Raw genomic sequence first — 7,265 nt, 5'->3', positions numbered from 1 at the left:
CCCTCTTATAGTTACACAACTGATCCAATTGACATAATTGCCTTAATTTTCAATAGTATTGTAATTATTATAATGAAGGCTCGCTTTATCAAACCAAATTTATTGCAACAACGGCCAATTTTCCTCCTTAGAGCAGCATCTTCAGTCTTTATTTGCCGTTATCATATTTCATTAGTAGAAGTTAAGACCACATTATTTCTCACATTTAAAATTGCCACAAACATGAATATTTACGAATAAACTGTCGCAGTTAAAATAAAAATACCAACTGAAAATCTAAATAATTGAGTTTATTGATTGATTAAAACAGTATCGATTGAGATAAGGTGAAACGTAACTATATGTAAATGACAAAATAGTGTATAAAAGTATTTTACTATGTAAATATGATTATTCAAAATGTTAAATATGCTCAAACTATCAGGAGATGCGTAAACTATGATTTAATCCTTTCAATGCATCCAACTAAAGATAACAAATGTTAATAAAATAATACTTTTCCAATATCGTTTATTTTTTAGACGAGGCCTTTTGAAACCAAAAGTTTCATTTATCAGGCGACTCCATAAATAAATATTTAACATAATTTGCAAGAAATCCCTAAGGCCAACTACATGGACTAGCGTAAAATGTGTATGAAGTGCCAGTGTCAAACTATATGGATGTGTAAAAACATTTGTTACAACTTGGTTAAACATACATAATTTGCTTTATTTGTATTTATAAAGTACCAATTATCAAAAAGTGGCCCAATGTATTGTATGAATTTAATAATAAAGGCCAATAATTGTGGCAGCGAATTTGATTGGACAATGTTTTAGACAAATTTCGAAATAAAAGAGAACTAAATAGCTCTTTATGTAGTGAACTAAGCATCAGGCAGGAGGGATAAGGTAAAGGATATCTTTGTGTCTATAATATGTAAGATGGTACTTCACATTATTGTATTATTATTTACTATTTCATGAGAGTTGGTTTTTATTACTCAGGTAAAGTTTACCAACAACTTAAGTAGGCAATAAGGGTATTCTATTTTGTACTTTTAAGCTTTATAACAATGGCATATACCGTTTTATTTACAGCTTCTTTTGTAAAGTGTAACACAATTTTAGTGATGTGTAAAAATAAAAATTCACTGTACTTCCAAAACCATACGCAAACACTTTATTTTTGAAGATAAATGTTTTATATTTTGATATCTGTTAAAAACTATGTGCATGTTTCAGTAAATACTCTATTTAATAAGTAAAAAAATCTTTCACTGGTCATATTTTTATGCCAAACTAAAATATTCATTATGAACCATGTAAATAATGTTTTTGTTAAAGTAATTTTTTTGTATGCAAGTTTATTTTACGATTTATTTACAAATTTTTTTAAAAAGAAAGAAACAGTAACCAAATTGATCAATATATTGAAGCTATGATTGCTTTTGTTGCTAAAAATGGCCAATTATAGTTAGGTGCTTCTGGCATCGACATATGGAGCTAAATTTCATGCACACACTTGGTATATGGTCTAACATGTAAATTAAGCCAATGATACAATTCAAATTCTCAGAGGAATACATGAGGGGTGAAATCGACCATTAACAATAAATTTGGATTAGGAAAGTAGTCTTTTATAATAGTTACAATTGTACGTTTTTGCTATGTAATAATATTGTATCGTCTGAGGCATAGTGACTCTGAATACAGTACTTATGCCAGTATCTATTCTGGCATCAACAAATATTTGGTCAGTGACAGGTTGTGCTGACTGAACTGTTAAAGATATAAAATTTCATGGGCTGTGTAAGGTGGATAACACTTCTTAAAATCATTCATAATGTGTTATTGAAGTTAGTGAGAGAGGTGATTCTCTAATGTTCATTTGGTCCTTTGATATTATCCAGAGGCCACTCTGTCCCTATCTGCTATTTTTTATAGGCTATATAAGGAGGTGAATACATACATACGTATTATAAATAGAAAAAGTTAATAGTTAACGTTTACGAGCGCTCACAAGAATTTAGGTTCTACCTACAGGGATGATTTTTCACCAGAAGTGCAGGGTGGCACCGAAGCCCGCACTAGTTGCTAGGGGCATTTTAGATCGGTACTTTCCCGACCTCAGATCACGTGCCAGATCGTCGAACTTAACTGAAGCTGGTAGAATGTATCACATTAAATGTTGCTGTTGAGTACTGCACAGCAAATGACCTTGTTTTTAACGAATCGAACACTAAAGAAATTACCTTATGCAGCATAAAAGAGCGATTGTCAGCATTTCCCAATCTTTGCTCTGTAAATACAATGGAACACCTGGGTGTTATGGTTGACAGTAGATTATCGTGGACGGATCTTATAGATAGACTAGGCAGCAGTCTGTATTACCTTCTTTTCAATTAGAAGAGTTGAGCATGTCGGTACAGAGGATGTGGTGAGAACAGCTTACAACTCTCTGTTCATGTCTTGTGGTGTTCTATGGCAAATGGCTGATCATGACCGGAGGAACAGCTGCAGGAATGCTTGTAAAGAATTGGAAATCTTGACAGTTACGAACGTCTCTGCTGGAAGTGATCTGCCTTGCAACCTCAAGACAACAAAAGCGCCACGTGGACACTTACGCCTACCAGACAAGGAATGCCAGGAACTTTGCTCTGCCAATTCACTACAGTCGACATTTCCAATTGAAGCCTTCATACGCTGGAGCCAAGTTTTTTAATATCCTTCCTGATATGGTCAAGAGAGCTGACCCGGTCACTTTAAAGAAAAAACTTCAAGGCTGATTGTTTCAACAAAGTTCTACACCATAAGTGAATTTCTAGACTGGCCAAATTTTACCATGTAAAGCGAGTTCTAAATTGAAATTATTATTAGAATTACATTGTGTCACATGAACCATTTCCAATCTTGAAGATTGTAAAATAAAGATATTCTCATTCTCATACTTGTAAAAAATGAATAACCTGTGAAAAGCTGCAAACAGATGCAATGAGATTTTGGAGGGCGGCTCAAAATTTTTAAGCATAAAGATCCATTAAGTGACATCTCATTTGAAAGATTTTTATATAAAAAGAACAGTGGAAACTAGAGCTTTTTATCTCTCTTGTACCTAGTACAAAATGGCAGCTCAATGAAATTAATTAAGTTAAAACAATGGATGAATCCTGTTCAACCTTCAATGGACAAAGATAGAAAAATGAAACTTAGGACACGCCTCTAGGAAACAAAAGTGAACCATATCTCCAAAATGGGCTTTTTTGGGGAGAGTTTAAAATTTTTTATTGTAAAGTTACAGTAGCACTAGTAATTACAACTACGATAAGCAATGAAACTGCTAAAACTTACTAACCTGTGTCTTTATATCAGATGTTCAAACTGCTGTTCCAGGACAGTCTGACAATGTGCAAGCCTGTTGTAGAAACTTGAAATGGCTCACTGTATGGATTCACACGGGATTTTTAAACTTCCACTACTATTCTGTCCTTAAGGTTATTAATGTACTGGAGTTTCTCGTTTTATAGAAGTTTTTAATGTGACCCCACACGAAGTAGTGGAGATAGATCTGGTGATCTTGGTGGCCTCTCGATATTTCCTCTTCTGCGTATCCAGCGATTTGGAAAAAGTATAGTTTAAATACTAGAAAGCATGCAGGCCGTAGTGTGGAGGTGCTCCATCCTGTTGGAACCAAACTTCATTACAGTTGTTGGTGGCCATTTGGATAGCTGAATAAACCTGATTTTGTAACATTTTCTGGTATACCTCGGCATTTAAGTTTCCATCAATAAAAAAGGGTCCAACAAACTGATCCCTCACAATGCTAAGCCAAGCATTTAATTTTTCAGGGTGCTGGATATGTTGCTCTCTCATCCAGTGAGGGTTAACATCAGCCCAATAACGAGCATTGTGTATGTTAACGTTACCGTTTAACATGAAGGTTGCTTCATGTGAGTAAACAATGTTTAATCGAATTGTATTTTTATCAATGTTCCGCATCATTATTTCAAAAAATTCTGCTCGACAATGAAAATTGTCCTCACTAAGCTCATGAACTAAACGAATTTTGTACGCTTTATAACAGCTTTCGTGTAAACATTTGCAAACTGATATTTGAGATATACCTAATATTTTAGAAACATTTCTTGTTGAGGCAAGAGGATCTTCTACAACAGACTGTAAAACGTCAAGTGACAATGCTTCGTTTGTAGCTGATTTTGGTTGTCCAGGTTTGGGGTAGTCTTTAACGCTGCCTGTTTCCTGGAAATGTTGGATTGTTTGTCGAACACCTGATATAGATACACAGTTTTGATTGGGATAAGTGTCATTAAATAAATTCCTTAATTCATTATAAGATCTCACCCGGTCTCTGTAGCCTCACATTGTAACGATCATAATACGCTCTGTTCACTTAACACTCCATGTCTACTTAGAGTATCACAAAACAAGTCTTAGCTTTGTTAATATTACAACCAGAAGCTGAACATGATACTGCACTTCCTCAAAACAGATAAGCCAAGGGAGGCCTGCCATGCAGCAGGTAAAACAGGTTTGAGTTTATAAGGAATGTCTTATGAAGTTATTTATCTTCTGAATGTATATATTCATGTTTTGCCTCAATGAGTTTTAAATTCATGTCAATGAGCTGCAGTTTTGTACTGGATTGAGATAGAAAGCTCTAGGTTCCACTGTTCTTCTTTTATCAAGACCATTTTATCTTCTTTACATTTAAAAATGTTTAGCTGCCCCCTCCCCAAAATCCCATTTTGAGGAAATGGGCAAAGTTGTAACAATGACTAAAAAGTTCACTTCTATTTCCTAGAATGGTACCCCGAGTTCCATCCCTCCATCTTTATCCATCAAAAACTGATCAGAGTGTATCCATTACTTTTATCTTACACTGTGTGTGTGTATATATATAAAACATACAAATAATATTTTGGTGGAGAGCAGTCTTATGTGGAGCTGCTTACTTGCTGTGTAACTTGCCATTTGCGTAAACAAATTTCCCAAATTTATATAAAGTTTTCTAATGTTTATCTTGTTTGTGACAATATTCATTTGAATGACTCAGATAACGTATTTATATTTCATTATTGTAACTTCTGTTTTGTAAAAGTATTTTACTAGTATTTTGCTTTCTTGGAATTGATCTTTTTGTTTTTTCATCAGTTTAAATTTAGAAATCAAAAGTTTATATTATAATGAGGACATTATTAGAAGATCAGAATGTTGATGGATGTCCTTTAGAGTGAAGATATTTCTGTGAATACCCTTGTGATCCCAGAGAGCAAGCCTTTGACTGTTGGATCACATTCACAATATGTTTGCCATGGCAGTCTACTTTACATTAGTATAAAATAGAATTCATCCCTTTGATCTTCTATATTCTTCTATACATTTCTATATTTAGATCCAATACTTAATATGTAGAATCGCAAGCAGGGATTTTGTTAAGTTAATAGTTAATAAAAACTGGTCTGTTTTGGAGTTCCACAAGACTCAAGTTTGAGTTCTTATGTTTTAATTCTCTGTTAATGATTATTTTGTAATACTAAAACTTTAACACATCAGCATCTGATGATACTAAATTTTTATAGTTTAGGGTAAAAACCATCTGATGCGGGATATTAAACAATCAAACTCAGATCATTTTTGTAGAAATCTGCAAGGGTGTATCCAGTGAGGGGCAGGTGGGTCAGATGCCCCCCTAGAAGCAAAATTATCATAAATAGTTATTCGATTTAGTTGTTGGAAGTTATTGAAATTTTTGAAATAAAAACTATTTTCATCATAAAAAAATACACTATTGATAATTATGAAATTAGGATGATTTATCATTATTTTTATCGTCAGTCAAAATTATCAAACAGTTGTAAACAAGTATTTTTTATAAGAAAACAGAAAAATAATACTAAAAAAGGATAATTATCGTTGCAACAATGATCTAGAGGCACCTAGCGACTGCTAGAGGAATCTATGCCAGCTGGTTAGTGGGATTCAGGGGAGGGAAAGGTTTGTAGCAGGCTCTAGAAGAGTCTACAGGCATTGAGAGAAAAGGGAATCTTCTAGAAGGTCTGCGCCCTCCCCTTCTCCACATCACTGTATTAACTGAGCAGCCTGCCACTAGTTGATCAGTACTTTAGTTGAATTGTTGATGTTTACTAAATGTAAAAAAAACAAATTGTTAGAATTTTTCAGTTATAGTTTATTAGTTTACCTTCTTTGAGTTTGAAGAATACTAAGGCTGCCTAAATGGTTATAGGAAACTAGTTCCAAAAAGGTAAGTTAAGTAAATTTTAAATTTCTATAGAAAATACAATTTTAAATTAAACCTTGCTTAATTTTATATTAAAATGTTAATTTTATTTGTATGAATGTATCTAGTATCTAGAAAAGTATGTATCTAGAAAATAGGTAGAAACTGTGATGATCAGGTTTATATTTGATCAGAGAATTTTCTTTTAACTGCTTGTAATTTTTCTATAGTACACCGATTTTCAGGTAGCAAACCTCTCAAACGAAAAAAGGACCAAGATGACAATAGTGGAAGTGGAAGCAGTGAGTGATGGTGATGGAGATGGAACTAAACTGACCGGACCATTGGATTCTGTGTCTATTATGGAACAAGGGTCTAATAATTCTTCACCCCTACACGTAGCTGTCCCTGGAACATATAAAACGATTGAAGAATAAGATGGCTACCATGAAAATGACATTGATCGTCATGGATACATTATGTTGATTGTGCCCTTAAATTGCTCCCGGAAGAAAAGAAGTAATTGCATACAAATGTCTAGGTCCATCAATTTACGATTTTGGTTCTGATGCCCTATTTGAAAAGGGGTGTTCTTTTCCTTCTAGTTTTGTTACAGTTAAAGGAGTTTTGGGATCATTCATGGTAAGGCCATACATGAAGTTCAAAGATATACATGAAGATTGCAGAAAACTTGTCAGCAGTCACTACCACAAAACTTCAGCAGCTGCTGCAAAGGTGTTCCTGGATAATGTTCCAGTTGACGTACAGTTGCAAAGTGGTCACCAGAAAATGAATGAAAAAAAAAAAACAAACACTGTCATCAATTATTTCTTGTATCACATTTTTTGGAACTCATGATTTACCACTTGGAGGAAAGAAAGGAGATGAGGGGTTTTTTCTGACCTTTAAAATTTGAGAATTGACTGGTCATGAGAAACTAAAAAGTTACTTGGATAGATGTCGAAAAAATGCAGTCTATACTTCACCAAAAATTCACAATGTGATTACAAGATTATGTGGTAAAC

This window comes from Homalodisca vitripennis, chromosome 2 (genome assembly GCF_021130785.1).
Source record: "Homalodisca vitripennis isolate AUS2020 chromosome 2, UT_GWSS_2.1, whole genome shotgun sequence".
Taxonomy (NCBI): Eukaryota; Metazoa; Arthropoda; class Insecta; order Hemiptera; family Cicadellidae; genus Homalodisca; species Homalodisca vitripennis.
The sequence above is the reverse complement of the archived record's forward strand: the minus strand, read 5'-3'. Positions refer to the sequence as shown.